We start from the raw sequence: 17,079 nt of genomic DNA on the forward strand, positions 1-17,079 counted from the left end.
GAGCAGGCTAGGGGTGCAGCAGGAGCTGGGAGGGGACAGACCCAGGACAGCTGACCCAAACTGGCCAAAGGGGTATTCCATACCATCTGACGTCATGCTAAACAATATATAGGGGTGGCTGGCCGGGGTGGGGGGCCGGCTGCTCGGGGATAGGCTGGGCATCGGTCAGCGGGTAGTGAGCAATTGCATTGTGCATCACTTGTTTTCTTACACATTATTATTATTAATACTATTATCATTATCACTATTATTATTATTATTATTATTGTTATTATTATATTCCTGTCTTAATAAACTGTCTTTATCTCAACTCACCGGCTTCACTTTCCTGTTTCTCTCCCCCATCCCAGAGGGGAGGGGGGAGGGTGAGCGAAAGGACTGTTGTGGTTTAACCCGGCTGGGATGGAAAAAATCACTTTCACTGGGAAAGTGAAGCCAGTGAGTTGAGATAAAGACAGTTTATTAAGACAGGAATGTAATAATGTGTAAGAAAATGTAATAATGTGTAATCTGGTCTCCAAAGTAGAGAGATATAGGTTTGAAGGGTGGACCATTCAGTAAATGACAAGTTGGCTTGAAAGTTGTACCCAGAAAGTGGTGGTCAATGGCTCTATGTCCAAGTGGAGGCTGGTGATGAGTTATGTTCCTCGGGGGTCTGTCCTGGGACTAGTACTGTTTAATATCTTTATCAGTGACATAGTGGGATCGAGTGCACCCTCAGCAAGTTTGCAGATGCCAGTAAGCTGTCTGGTGCAGTTGATACAACAGAAAGAAGGGAAGCCATAGAAAGGGGCCTGGACAAGCTTGAGAAGTGGGTCCATGTGGGTCCATGTGAACCTAATGAGGTTCAACAAGTCTAAGTGCAAGATGTTGCATCTGGGTCAGGACAATTCCAGGCATGGGTACAGACTGGGAGAAGAACTCATTGAGAGCAGCCCTGCAGAGAAAGACTTGGGAGTTCTAGTGGATGAAAAACTTGACATGAGCCAGCAGTGTGAGCTTGCAGCCCAGAAGGCCAACTGCATCCTAGGCTGCTTCAACAGAGGAGTTGCCAGGATGGGTGGTGGGGGGGAATGTGTTTTTAGTTTGCTTTTAGTTTCTCTCTGTTCTAGTCTGTTAGTAATAGGCAATAAATTATTTTAATTTCCCTGTGCTCTGTCTGTTTTGCCCATGATGATAACTGGTGAATGATCTCCCTGTACTTATTTCAACCCTTGAGCCCTTCCCATTTTATTTTCTCCCTTTTTTCCTTTGAGGAGGGTAAGTGAGAGAGTGGTTGTGGTGGAGTTCAGCAGCACAACAGGGTAAAGCCTCCACATGTGTTCATATCATTCCCTTCTAGGAATGATTTCTGTAGGAGCAGAAGAAATTTGGGGAGGTTCTGAACAACCATCAGTCCTAGGACCTCCATGTGTTGTTGCAGAATTAAGCCCAATCGTATTACAGAGGAAAAAGGATGTAAACCTTTAAGTAATAGAGTCATTTTATTTACTGCAGTGTGGAGTCATGCACAGCTGTTTGTTGTTCCTGTAGCCATAACAGTTAAAAAAAAAAATAATAATAATTGAAGCATCATTTTGTTCTCCAGCATCTCCAGCCGGCCTTGTGGTCACATAGCTGTCCCATTAGCTATAGCTGATATAGGTTACATACATATCAAGTAGGACAAGTAAAGCTTTCTGTGTAAATGCAACTCATATATTTCAGTTTTCTAATTATCCCAAAGGAAAGTTGGTGAAGATGGCAGCAGAGTGGGAAAAACAAATGACCATGTATCATTAAGGTGAGCTGGCTGAAATATCAGAGAAGAGAAAACATCACAGTAATTCAGACCTAAATTCAATCTCAGACTACCTATAGTCTTCAAATGAAGCTGTTACCTTGAGGTTCTCTTTCAGCCTCGTCTGTCCTCACTGGGAAAATGAAATGAAATATAAAGTTACTCATTGTCATATTTGTCTCCCTATTCTTCCTTCTCGTTCTCTTATTCAAAGAATTTTTATTTATCTATTTATTTATTTATTTATTTATTTATTTTAGGGTTTCTGACTCATGGGAGCTCTGCCACTGAGGAAAGAATAATGATCCTATATGGAAATTTTCTCTCCTACAGCTACTGCTTTAGGTAATATTCAACAGGATGCAAGAGACAAAACTGCAGCATTTTTGCCACTTTTAGTGTTCACTAATCAGGTCCTTACTCTACTGTCCCAAAACTCAAAATATATGTTTTTTGAAAAAGAAAGCAGGAAAAAAAAAAAAAGAAAAGAAAAGTTAAAGGCACTTCAAAAAACTCTGATAAAAAGTTGTGTAAAACAAATAGAGCTGTTGTACCAAGTTGGTATGTAAAAGAAGAGCTGAAGTAAGAAAGCTACTTAAAAATATAAATAATGATAGAAAAGTATATTGAACTATAAGAAAAACCACTAATTCAACATTGCAGAAGTGCATCAAAGGCATTTTTGTTTGTTTGTTTGGTTGGTTTTATTTTTAATTTGTTTTGTCTTTGTTTTCTAGAAAGAGGAACACTCCATTTCACATGAAGCATTACTGCACAAGAGCTAGACAAAAAGTATTAAAATTTATCAAAAAAAGTACTAAAAGTACAAAAAAGTACTTAAAATTTAACAAAACTTTCTTAAAAAAATTATAATAATGTATGACAGATTTTCAGTGATTTAAAACAATGGATCAGTAGCCTTATTCTAGCTTACTTTCCAAACAGAAATATAACACACATTCCATGTAAACATTGAACACTCACCTGACTACTATCCAGATTTTCAGTCTTTGCAATATCTCTAAAAACTGTCTCTCAAGCAAAAGCTATTCCCCAGATCAGTTTGGCAAATTATTTCAATAGATACTGAACATATAAGCATAACATACTTGTCAATAATTTCCTATAAGTAAAAATTTAAAAAAGCAAAGTACATGGTTTTGCTAAAATATAGCTGGATCTGAAAAAAATGTTTATAACATTAGTAAAGTGTAAGCAAAATCTGTATCTGAATGTTCTCGATATGATAATGTTCCCATTAAAAACTTGAGTTTTTCTGTAAATTCACTTTTTAATCTATGTTTAAGAATTTAACTGAGAACTAGTAATCTCTAAGCGTATAGTTTAAGACACAGAAAAAAATATAGCCAGACAATGGTCCTCTACCTAATTTATGGAAAAAAAAAAGTTTATTAATTTACTGCTTAATCTGTTATGGAATCTTGCTCTACACAAGAATATAAAGATGGTTGGTAGCAATCATGGTCACAGACTAATAGTATCATAATATGGTTTGGGCTGTAAGGGACCTTAAAAATCATTTATTTCCACCCTCCCTGCCTTGGCAGAGGCACTTTCCACAAGACCAGGTTGCCAGAAAATCCATGAAACCTGGTCTGCTAGGTACACGTTTGGCACGGAAAAACAAAACAAAACAAAACAAAAAAACCACAACACCTTCCTGTTGAAATATTAGCATGGAGATGACAAGTTTACTATCTGGTTGAGGGAAGGTAGGTAATATTAGCAACAAAGACAGACATCCCATGTATAACCAGTTGCTGTAAATGAACTGTCTCTGGACAATTCATTGAATTCTTTGGTGTCTTTGAATTTGTTTTGGTTAATTTTTACAATGTTTGTCTATTTCAGCTGCAATATTACTTTTCGTGAGTGATAGTGGATGGAACCATATTCTTATGCAGTCGTTTGTGATTCAAAAAAAATCACAACGTGTCTTTAAGACAGTTAAGGAAGAGAATTGGAACCCATGCAGCTCTATGGGCTTGTGATCTTCTTTCCAGCTATTTTACTAACAATTGAGTAAGGCCCTGAACAGTCAGATCTCATGTGGCCTTGGTCTGAGTGGAACATTAGACAAAATGACTTAGGTCTCATCCAACCTAGCTTTCTTTATGGCTATATAATTCTGGGGAACAATTAAAAATATTTGAATTTAGCTTCTTTCCTCTGGGACACCACACAAACCCTTTTACTTATGGAGGCCTTATGTCATTATTCGTTAAGCTACCACAACTGCTAAGATCTGGGAGGGTATATGAACTTTAGGATTCTGGGTCTGGAGTTTCCCAGAGAAACAAAAACTCTCACAGTCAGATTTGAAGTTCCCTTCGGAATTCACCTGCTTTGATAAATTGTTTAAAGGTCAAAGGCAATTTAAATATTACGCAGATTCAGGCAGATTAAAACACCAAGATATGTAGGGGAATTCAAAAGTGTAATGAAAAGTCAGAAAACAGTACTATACAAATTGTTTTAACGCTTAAGAGTCAGAACTCATCTTTAGAGGAATTAATCAGATGATTTCAGACCTTCCATAGCAGCAGATAGAGTTGACAGTTCTTAATGGTAGTATTAGCTTAGTCTGTAAACCTTAAACTTAAACTGGATCCCTTTAAGGTTGCAATCAAATTATATTTTATATGGTCTGCAGTCAACCCCTTACATAATAGGTGCCTTTAATGGCACTAAATGTGCCATACAGATTCACTGCACAGGTCTGTTTCCTAGCAGCCTAGGAAAAAAGCAATGCAGTTAATTTTCTTGGTCATGTGGTCAGCTCAGCATTACGAACAAAACCCAAACCGCAGTTGTTAAATGAAATCATCTTGCCTAAGTCATTAAGTCCTTTTGAAAGTTACAGGCAAATAATTTGAGGAGAATCTGGAGCTACTGCCATCCTGTTATTGAGCTGATGAGACTTTATTGGCCCAATCATTAGCAAGAGAAGGATTTCAAGATGAGTCAGCACTCAGGATGATGTCCAGGTTTAATACCAGGGTTGTACCCTTCATGGACAGATAGATTGCTTAGAAGAAGTATGACATTTCTTAACATTAAGAATAAAATATGCTAAAAATATTTATATTAATGAATGTGCTCATCATTCAGCACTTTTAATAATTAAGCCACTTTAGTCACTTGGACATAGACATGAGTCTAACTTAAAGCATTTGCTTTTGAGAAAGTATTAAAAAGAAAGACTGAAAGTGTATTCTTACCGAAGGGAAAGCATCACAGCATCACATTTCCCATCTGCCACCATTTTATTTTCACTTGCAGTGCTAAAGGAAAGGAAAGAAACTGTTAAAATGTTAACTATTTTTAGTGGGTCAGTGGTTTAAGAAGGAGAAAACTGTAGCCTGAATCTGTGTTGAAGACAGATAGGGCACTTCAAAACAAAACAAACAAACAAACAAAAAGATATTTGAAAAAAAAAAAAAAAGAAAGAAAGAAAGTAAAAATATTGTAGCTTTACAGTGCAATTCCCCTTTGGTTTGTAAGCATTTGCCTCCTGAGATTTGCATTCCAGATTATATCATTGAGAGTCAAGATTTAGTTTTAATTTTAAAGACCTAATCTGTGAGTATAAAAGATAATTCAGTTCTTATGTGCTGAAGAACTTATAGTTTAGCGAATTTTATTGACCATTTATTAAATTCTCAATCTACCTTAAGAAGACTTTCCTTGTACAGCTAGTTTTAGACAGTGGGAAGCACAGCTACAACAAACTCATTAGAGTCACAAAGATCCTCAATACTTTCTGAAGCACAGAAGATACATTTCCTTTTAAAATAAGCTCAGGATAACTTCCCTAAGTGTAGCAGGATGAAAATACTGATCCTAGTCTATTTTTTGACATGCTAGGAAATATCTGAAACAGCTAAGGGTAAACTAAAGTCTGCTTCCTCAAACCAGAATCAAGTCTTGTTATTTCTTGTTTATTCATCTCTGAAATGTTTGGTTCAGCAATGGCAAGACAACACTGTATGGAACGTGCATCATTCTGACACAGAAGTCTGCTGTCCTAATAAACCATGTATGAACAGTATTCAAGCTCTGCCAATTCTATCCTAGATCTGTGTAAATCCAGAAGGACAGGACAGGTGGTTAAGAACGTATGCATAATTCCTGGAGTTCAATTCATATCAATTAGAAGTCCTTTTAGTAAATGTAGGCAGACAAAAAAAGTTATCAAAGGACTTTTGCTAAAGTCAAAAGTAGTCTAAGCTCCCAAATCTAATCTTGCTGTTGTTGCTTCTCATGTGTCTTAACTATAAGTGCTTTCGATATATAATTATTTCTTAAAGGCAGTACTGGAAAGTTAGCATTTTCTGTATCTGTGTTTAAATTTCAAATTCTTTTATGGCTTCTTTATTTGAATGGAAAAAACAAACAAACAAACAAAAGTTCTTATACAGCGTATGCTTGTGCACGCTTTTTAAATAGTGCTACTTTTTTTTTTTTTTTTTTTTTAGGGGAAATCTTTATTTTACTAATTCAGATGCTATGGAAAAAGATCTGCCCCTGTGGTGCCAGGTGGGCTGGGAGAGATTGTGTTAGTGCAAATGTATTTTGCATTAACATGTCATCAAAGAATTCAAGAGGAAAGAAGCAATTTATTTTAAGTGTCCAAGAACACCTATGGAGAAACATATGACATCTCTGAATACCAAATGAAATCATTATGATCAGTGATACTCTAATGAATACCAAATGAATCTATAATGAGAGGACTCTAAGCATTATTTTGATCAATTATGTTATGATACTGTGGGAGTATACCAACAACTATTCATAGGCTGTGAGCTCTACTCTGACTTTTAACTATATAATTAACAGTACCATAATAATTAATTTTCCCCATAATGTAAGAGAGGTGCAAAAATTACTTTATTATACCAGAATTCAATAATTCCTTTATTGTTGGCAATCATTCACTTGCTCAGAAATATAGGCCTTCCAAATAAAGAAATAAAAGGTAAAATAGCATAAACTATAATACTGTAATACTTCTATCAGAAGATACCAGGGTATTTTCCATGGTATATTGACACTAGGATTGAAAAGAAAGTTTTGCCCAGATAGTGAAATAATAAATGGCATATTGCACACACCTTTGTCACCTGCAAAATTCAGCATCAGTCCCTCACTAGAAATAAAACAGATAAGTTTTATTCTTCTTTAAGCAAGATGAGTGTTCTTTACGTGTGCTGTTTGTATTGCCTCCACTAAATTCCTTGACAACATAGAATGTAAACAAGCAAAAGCTATACATCTAACTCAGACTTACAAATACATTTTTTTCATAACTCTTGAACTATTGACATTACAAAAACCAAACCCATATCCCAATATAATAACAGAATGCCAGCTATGTAGTTAAAGAAATCACTTACTTTTCCAGTTGTGCCATGAACAGCATAGCAAATGAAAAGACAATATATGAGTTGTTGTTGCTAGAATTAACAGAGGACCTTTTTCTTTCTAGTGGAATTACCTCAAATTATATTTAATTCTTTCTTAAAATAAAGAGGAAAGTCACCTTTTATATCATTATTTATACAGAGCTGACACTTAAATTCATGGTTCTGAATATCTCCAACATCTACTGACTTGGTTTATGCTTGAATACTACATGCATCTTAAACCTGGACTCTTCCAAAAGTTAAGGAGAAAAGCCCTATAAATGGAACTTTTTTACAGAAAGACTTAGCAGCACAATTTAGGTGCATTTGAAAAGGAAGGGAGTAGAGGGAAGAAGGTGAGCACTTTGGCATTATCCATATCAGTAGGCTTACTATTGCAGCAAAGCCAGAAACAGTAGAGTCAGTGTATCACTAAGGACCATCTGGTAGGGTAGCATTGTAGCAAAGATTATTCAAGATTATTCAAATCAGTCTTTCAACAAACTCACATAATCAAGAACAAATTTAGCTTATGCTCTTCTGTTCATCTTGAAAGTTTATCACTAAAAATTTGACTACCTGTGTCTCTGAAAAAAATTGTCACTAAATCTGTGTCTTTGAAACAAGCTTTATATCAATGATATCAATCACTTGATATTCAAGTGTTCAAGGCAAGGTTGGATGAATGGGTCTTTGATCAACCTGGTCCAATGGAAGGTGTCCCTGCCCATGGCAGGGGGATTGGAACTACACAGATTCACACACAGATTTCTCTAGGTTGGAAGAGACCTCAAGATCATCGAGTCCAACCTCCGACCTAACACTAAGTACTCCACTAAACCATATCCCTAAGCTCTACATCTAAACGTCTTTTAAAGACCTCCAGGGATGGTGACGCCACCACCTCCCTGGGCAGCCCGTTCCAATGCTTAATAACCCTTTCGGTAAAGAAGTACTTCCTAACATCCAACCTAAAACTCCCCTGTCGCAACTTTAGCCCATTCCCCCTCGTCCTGTCACTAGGCACGTGGGAGAATAGACCAACCCCCACCTCTCTACAGCCTCCTTTCAGGTAACTGTAGAGAGCGATGAGGTCGCCCCTGAGCCTCCTCTTCTCCAGGCTGAACAAGCCCAGCTCCCTCAGCCGCTCCTCGTAAGACTTGTTCTCCAGACCCCTCACCAGCTTGGTCGCCCTTCTCTGGACTCGCTCGAGCACGTCCATGTCCTTCCTGTAGCGAGGGGCCCAAAACTGAACACAGTACTCGAGGTGCGGCCTCACCAGAGCCGAGTACAGGGGCACAATCACTTCCCTCGACCTGCTGGCCACACTGCTTCTTATACAGGCCAGGATGCCGTTGGCCTTCTTGGCCACCTGAGCACACTGCTGGCTCATATTCAGCCGACTATCCACCAATACTCCCAGGTCCTTCTCGGCCAGGCAGCTTTCCAGCCACTCATCTCCCAGCCTGTAGCTCTGCTTGGGGTTGTTGCACCCCAGGTGCAGGACCCGGCACTTGGCCTTGTTGAACTTCATGCAGTTGACCTCAGCCCATCGCTCCAGCCTATCCAGATCCTCCTGCAGAGCCTTCCTGCCCTCGAGCAGATCGACACACGCACTTAGCTTGGTGTCGTCTGCAAACTTACTGAGGGTGCACTGGACGCCCTCATCCAGATCATCAATAAAGATATTAAAGAGGACCGGCCCCAGTACCGAGCCCTGGGGGACTCCACTAGTGACCGGCCTCCAACCAGATTTGACTCCATTCACCACAACTCTCTGGGCCCGGCCATCCAGCCAGTTTCTAACCCAGCGAAGCGTACGCCAGTCCAAGCCCCGAGCAGCCAGTTTCTCGAGGAGAATGTTGTGGGGAACGGTGTCAAAAGCCTTACTGAGGTCAAGGTAGACCACGTCCACAGCCTTTCCCTCATCCACCAAGCGCGTCACTTGGTCATAGAAGGAGATCAGGTTCGTCAAGCAGGACCTGCCTTTCATAAACCCATGCTGACTGGGCCTGATCGCCTGCTTGCCCTGCAAGTGCCGCGTGATGACCCTCAAGATAATCTGCTCCATGAGCTTCCCCGGCACTGAGGTCAAACTGACAGGCCTATAGTTCCCCGGGTCTGCCCTCCGGCCCTTCTTATAGATGGGCATCACATTGGCTAGCCGCCAGTCAACCGGGACCTCCCCCGATAGCCAGGACTGCCGATAAATGATGGAAAGTGGCTCGGCCAGCTCCTCCGCCAGTTCTCTCAGTACCCTTGGGTGGATCCCATCCAGCCCCATTGACTTGCGCATATCCAAGCTCCGTAGCAGGTCGCCAACCATTTCCTCATGGATAGCGAAGGCCACATCCTGCTCCCCATCCCCTTCCACCAGCTCAGGGTACCGGGTATCCAGAGAACAACCAGTCAGAGATGTCTTGGGTTTTTATTCACTGTTTTCTTGGCAGTTTCATCATCCTCAGCCTGTCACGTCACATACACATAAACTTCCAGTGTGAAAAGGGAAAATAAATAGCAGTTTCACTTGAGATATTTTTTATCTAATGGTTATTTTTAATTAAAAAAAGTTATTTGAAGTTCACAACAATAAAAAATCACACATTATATTCTGTAAAACAGCATAATATCATTGAATCTTTTAGCTTTTTGTAGTCTCTTGCATATTTTTGAGTAACTCTTGAAAGAGAGTTTTTCCTGAAGCTGCACAGAAGCCAAAATTTTAAAGTTCTTAAACTGCATAAAGAAAAACTTCTACAAAAGTGTGAAAAGATGGCCTTTAGATATGGGTTCATCAGGAGGTGACAATATTACTCGCAGCTTTTTTGTGCTAAGACTCTGTTATTTAAATTTAATCCTTGGCTTGTAAAGACCAATGACATGCAATTCTGAAGTTCTTTAGTTGTTTTTTTTGTTTGTTTGTTTTGTTTTGTTTTAAGGAATAAAATAGGGGAAAAAGAACAAGAAGAAAAAAAAAGAAAGAAAGAAAGAAAGAAAGAAAGAAAGAAAGAAAGAAAGAAAGAAAGAAAGAAAGAAAGAAAGAAAGAAAGAAAGAAGAACAAGCAGACAAAGCCTGAACTGACAGACTCCTCTATGCCCAGAAGCAATACAACATGTTTCTGCAGAAAGATGATGATCAGATACTGATTTCCACCAGCTTCCCCATCAGGCAGCCAGTCTCTCTCTCTCCACTTCGTGCAGTCACTGCATTCCCATCTATGAACTCTGCAGGACATGGGGTAGGCCATAAGCAGTCAAATCATATTCCTCTCTTCTCCCCAAGACATAGGCAGCTATGATGAGCTAAAAGTACCTGCTTGCTACTCAAAAAGACTGTAGTGTAGCCTATTAGCAATTCCCTCCTTTAGTTTACTCAATCACTCTATTCACCAGGTGCATCAAGGAATCACTCCCCCTCTGGGCCAGTGCAAAGGATAGATTAATTATGTTAATCATCCACTCTAGGCAGCTAATGTACAAAACACCCCTCCCCGTGCCCCCTCCCCCATTCCTCCAGTAATTCTTTTCCATCTACACTTCTTACATTTGGGTCTTCCCTGAGTGCCTGGCTTCCCTCCTGGTAATCTATAAACTTTTTTTTTTTTTTTCTCTTCTACAAGGTTCATGTTTAAAAATTTTTGTAACTACAACTACATATATATCACATCCAATACTAAGTTAAACAATGCATTTGATGTGCAGTTCACATTGCAAAATATTGTATTGCTTAGAATTTTAAATATAAGAGAAATAGTATCCTGTGGTTAAGAATGGATTCTTTTTTTCTTTTAAAAATTTGTTTGTAAATTTTAATGCATTTATACAGAAGAATATTTTTCCAGACATTGTATTCCTTATTGTAAAATTTTATGTTGGAATTTAATCCTCTGTTAAAAAACTTTTGTAGTTGAAAAGAAACATAGTAAATTGAAAAGCATACAAACAAACAAATTGATACATTGGAATGTGTACACATTTCCAAACTGTGATCATGTAATGTCAATATTGTTGACTATGCATAGTGACTGTTTTAGCAAAAGGATGCAACTTCTCAATTCTGGATGGGTTTTCCACTTATCTAACATCTCACTTGGCACCTATACAGTATATAATGCATTCTTACCTCTTTCTTGAATGTTTAGATGTGGTCAGTGTAAACATTCTCAGAATGTTAAAGTGTAGGAAAAATATAGTGACTTGAATTCCAAATGTAATAATTCCAAATGAATTCCAAAACTAATAGCAGGCCTACTGTATAGATGCTATCATTCATTTCTATATTTGACTCAAAAAACACTTTTTTAGGTATGAGACTGGCAGACAAATGCAAGTCTGCCACACCATAACACCACAAAAACTAGGCATCTTGCCATCAAAACCATCCTGTTTGCTGGAGCATTGTCCAGAACAGATGTTTGGAAATGCATAGTGTTTAATAGGGTTTAAAATGAAACTGTACAGAGAATGTGTTGATGTATGAAAACTTAAGCTTTTTTTTTTTTTTTCAACAGTGGAGTATAAATACATCGTACTAATGCGCAGCAAAGAATTAATGTATTGCACTCATTTCATTGGTGTTTGTTAGGATGAAGTATTGGCAGATTTTGAATCAAGTGACCTTTGTTAAAACTCACACGCAGCTAAGCCAGGGACAAAGTGAAAAATCAAGGTCATTTTTCAGCCTGTGTTAACTAGAATGTCAATTACTCTTTTGCTCGGCCACAAAGCAGTCACAGACAGTTAGTGCACAGGCTTAGACGTGAACATGTAGAGAGGGACAGCCTCAAGATATATTCAGTTTGTTGATGTCAATGTGTGCCTTTCTAACCCAGCTGGCGGTCAATATGCTATTCAAGGTTTGGTTCATTTTCAGGCTTTAAATAGTTAATTCAAATGCACTCATCTGTACTTCCTTTTTAATTGGAATATTTCCCAAAGTTTGTGCAGTTTAAATATGGTTCTTTACTTTTGTCAGAATCACAGAACAGCTGGCATTGGACCTCTGGAGGTCATCTCTTCTAATCCCTCTACTCAAGCAAGGACACCTGGAGCAGGTTGCCTAGGAACATTTCCAGAAAACTTTTGAGTAACTCCAAGGAAGGAGACTCTGGGAAACTTATTCTGGTGCTCGGTCACTGACACAATGAAGAAGTGCTTCCTGACATTCAGACAGAATGTCCTGTGTTTCAGTTTGTGCTTATTACTTTTTTTTTTTTTTTCTCTCTCTTGATACTGGACATCAGGAGTCCAGCTCTGTCTTCTTCAACTTTTTAATTGAGGTGCACCATTAAAAGCTAAGTCCATTCCTTATGTATCATATTTTATTTGAAGTGACAATCACACCAAGGTGTAATACATTATTTTCCCAGGCTAGAAAACTCCTTACCAGGAGTTGACAAGGGATATATTCTAAAGGATTTTAGCTGGTAAAGGTAATTTATTTCCAACATAGTGCTGTAGAGCTCTGCTTTGTAACTTCCAATCCTAAGCAACCTTTGACTTGCTCAAAAACAATGGCTAAAATGGTCATCTTCAAGGGAATCCAAAAGAGTCAAAATGACAATTTGTAGAAGATTGTCCCTGACTATGGCAGGGAGGGTTGGAATTAAATGATCTTTAAGATGATCTCCCAACCCAAAGCCTTCTATGATTCTGTTACTACCTTCTTGCAAAAAATGCCACACATTAATCCCTGCTGACTAGGTACAAAATCAATTATACATCACTGGAGTTTTTTTATTGCTTTGTGAACCTTCTTGCTGTTAGCTGGGCTAATGAAAACATGCCCCTTTAACCATGGTGATAGAAAGTAAAGACAAGCACTTGTTGAAGCAACTAACATTTCTGACCAGGAACTCAGGACTTAGTACTGGAGTTATATGAAATGAGTGACCTGAGGCATAGCACAGTCATAAAAAGACAGTTGTGGATCACTTCTACCTTCATCTGGTCACCAAGAATGGATTATTACAGCTATTTTTATATCTATATGTATTAAGGTAATCAGTTAATAGCTTTCATGGGGCTATTTTTTCTGTCTAAGTATTCACATCATTCTGAAGGAGCAGGTAGTTGCTAAATTAGAATATTTGAACTGTCTCCCAGGAAAGGTAAATAGTTTTTGCTACCCAGACACAATCATCCCTCCCTTCAGTGTTTATTGGCCTCAATAATTAGTACATTACCATTTACAGACTCCCACAGGCTCTGCTTAAACTTTGCAGTGCTTGTCAGACACTTGGTCCAAGTTTGCGCTCCATTTCAAGCTCACCACCTTATGAAGATATTTTTTTATCTTTTTGGAAAGCTGTACTCTATTGAGTTGAGATTTGATTTTCCTGGGTAATAAACCTTGTGGATGACCAAGAAGGCTATGCTACATTATGGGCTGCTACCCGTTCTGGACAATCAAATCTAGCAGCCATGAGGATCCACCAAGAAGTGAAGAAGTGCATCCATGGAATCTTGGTTTCATCATGAAGACTGTTAAGCTTAGGTGAAGTCCAGTTTATTCAAAACAAAAATTTTGTAGTCAGATCCTCATTAAAACATAAAATCTGTTGAACGTGACTACAGAAGAACATGGTTGAAACAAAGATTTTAAATTCACATTTTACTTACCACAAAAGTCATTTTGAAGACATAATATTATATTATATATTGAAAGAGTAGAAACAAGAAACAGAAGGAGTCATATACACCCATGATACCCTTAGGGAACATTCATGAGTTTTCATTAGAAACTCTATTTTCAAATGCTGTTTATTTTGCATGTTTTAAAATTTTACATTTGCTTTGGGTATGTCATTTCCCATTAGACTGTAAATGTGACATATTTTTGTGTATCAGCCCTACTGTTCTGTGAAATGGCATTGAAGTACTGTAGATGTTTTATCAAATAAATAAGTAAAGGTCCAAAATATTTTATTTTTTTTTTACTAATCTTTTGTATAAACATTATTAACAGGAATTAGCTTTTGAAAAAAATATTTAATATTAATAACTTGCTACCTATTGTAAAATTCAAATGAAATTAACAAGGAAGATATGTGGAAAAAAATAGGAAGAATTTGAATTTAGTTTGAATTAAGTATATTATATAATATACTATACTATGTATTGGCTTGATAGATACACCCAGAGAGTGTATGGCTCTATGTCTAGGTGGAGGCTGGTGACAAGTGGTGTCCCTCTTGGGTCTGTCTTGGGACCGGTGCTTTTCAATATCTTCATCAATAACATAGATGATGGGATTGAGTGCACCCTCAGCAAGCTTGCAGATGACACCAAGCTGAGTGGTGCAGTTGATACAACAGAAGGAAGCTATACCATCCAAAGGTACCTGGATAAGCTTGAGAAGTGGGCCCATGTGAACCGAATGAGGTTTAACAAGTCCAAGTGCAGGGTGCTGCACCTGGGTCAGGACAATCCCAGGCATGAGTTCAGAATAGAAGAACCTATTGAGAGCAGACCTGTGGAGAGGGATTTGGGGGTTTTGGTAGATGAGAAGCTTGACATGAGCCAGCAGTGTGTGCTTGCAGCCCAGAAGGCCAACCGTATCCTGGGCTGCATCAAGAGAAACATGATCAGCAGGTGAAGGAAGGTGATTGTCCCTCTCTACTCTGCTCTTATGAGGCCTCACTTGGAGTACTGTTTCCAGGTCTGGGGCCCCCAGTACAAGAAAGATGTGGACCTGATAGAGCGGGTCAAGAGGAGGACTACAAAGGTGACCAGAGGGCTGGAACATTTCTCCTATGAAGAAAGGCTGAGAGAGCTGGTGATATTCAGCCTGGAGAAGGGAAGGCTCCAGGGGGACCTCATTGTGGCCTTGGGGCTGCAAACCTGATCTAGTGGGTGGCATCCCTGCCTATGTCAGGAGGGTTGGAACTAGATGATCTTTATGGTCCTTTCCAACTCAAGCCATTCTATGATTCTATGATGAAACGAATAATTGGAAAAATAAATAAACTAATGTTTGAGTACAGATCTTGGTTTATACTCTGAAAGACATTTTATTTTGTGTTGGTCTTCCACCTATTTTCTCTTTAGTATCTGTGTGCTTAAACACTTTAAACAGAAGGTACAAGGATATGATCCTTCCCTTCCCATCTGACTTAACTCTCACAAAAGTATCCTGGGTATGACTCTTCAATGAGGTAATCTTAAATTGTATGAGACAACTTTATCAGAATTTTATAATAAGAATAAGAAAATCAGTCTTATACATTCCATATACATTGATAAGATTTTGAAGAAAAGGAAGACCAGCTAGTGATACTGTAAAATAATAGTGAGTTCCTCTCTTCTTGAGAGAAATGAGACATTAACCTGTCTTCAAAGTAGCTTCTGTGGACAGTAAATATCTGCACATACCTCCCAATGCCTGGAATCAGAAGCCTATTCACCGTGGCAAGGTGTATGACAATCATCTTCCTGCCTTTTTTGCCCCGGGGGGTGTTGTCTGCACTGCCAAGACTGAGTTTCGGTTGCTTACTGTTTTCCAGGATAGTTTGGAGCACACTTTGAGGCACCTAGCTTCTTCTCGACAAAATAAAGATCTGCAGAGCTTTTTAGACTGCAATGTAGGAGATGGATTGTCCCAAAGTAACATATTTCAACATCTATTATCCTATTATGGATCCGCCATGCGTCCTTTTCTTTTCTGGAGGTCTGCCTTTATCTACAACTGTAGATCAATGTGTGAGCTGACTCCTGATTTACCCTGGTTTCATATATTTCACAGAGACAAAAACCATCTTTCAGTGGCAATAGAAGAAGCTGCTGAAGGTATAGTAGGATGGCCACTGAGAGGAGCTGAGAACTGAAGTCTTCATTACTCTGTTCTCACTGAGACCTGGAATAGCCCTTTAACATTGAACTGGACATCTTGAAAATTTTCATCATATATTTATCTTACCAGCAATCTTGTGTTGTGTCCCAAGATTAATTTCTAAAGCATCTCTTAACACTAGCATTTTTATTCCTCAATTTACTTAGTAAATAATAATTACTATGTTGTCAGAAAATTGCTGCTCCCTTAAGTCTTGAAGGAAGTTGGTAGAATCTGTTTTCTAATTCAATGCTCTTTTTGATTATTGTATGAATTTTATTTTTTTTATTTTTATTTTTATTGTTATTTTTATTGTTATTTTTATTATTTTTATTTTTGTTTTTATTTATTTATTTATTAACAATTCCTTAACATATCCCATAAGGTAATAATTAAAACTTGAAAGCTTTAAAAAAGAAAATAACTTCCCAAGAAAAATGTAAAGCATTTTAGCCAAGTGCTTTGGGCTCTGACTACCTCATTCTCCCCCTCCCTGTCTTCCCTTGGGTTTTCCTTCTCAAAGCCTGTTCTTCCTCAAGACCAACTATTCCTGTCAGACTGTATTAAACAGCAAACCCCATTCGAAACAGGTGTGTGTTTTAGTTAAATAATACAAATACAATCTGCAAGTATATTGTAAGAATTTTTACTCTGTCTTCAATACATATTTTTTTGTTGTAATGTCATAATAACCATTGGGAGAATTTACTATAACATTGGAAAAATTTTGAGGGTAAAATTTTCACTGATTTCCATTAATGCATATATGTTGACAATGGGAATAAATCTACAAACATTCTAATGGAAAAACTGGAAAAACTCCACTAAATTTGGTTATACTGTGTACATGTGAGAAATCAATCTCATGTATTAATGTTTACAAGATGTTTGTGTGTGTGTGTCTGAATTTGAAGTGCATAGGTTCAAAGAAAATATAATTAACAAAGAACCCATTCCCAAGAACTACTTAGCAATTCCTACAAAGTACTGTGTATCCTCAGCCCTTATTAACTTCAATAGAAGTTGAAGCCAAACAACGT

The sequence above is a fragment of the Anser brachyrhynchus genome (genome assembly GCF_964034855.1).
Source record: "Anser brachyrhynchus genome assembly, chromosome: Z".
Lineage (NCBI taxonomy): Eukaryota > Metazoa > Chordata > Aves > Anseriformes > Anatidae > Anser > Anser brachyrhynchus.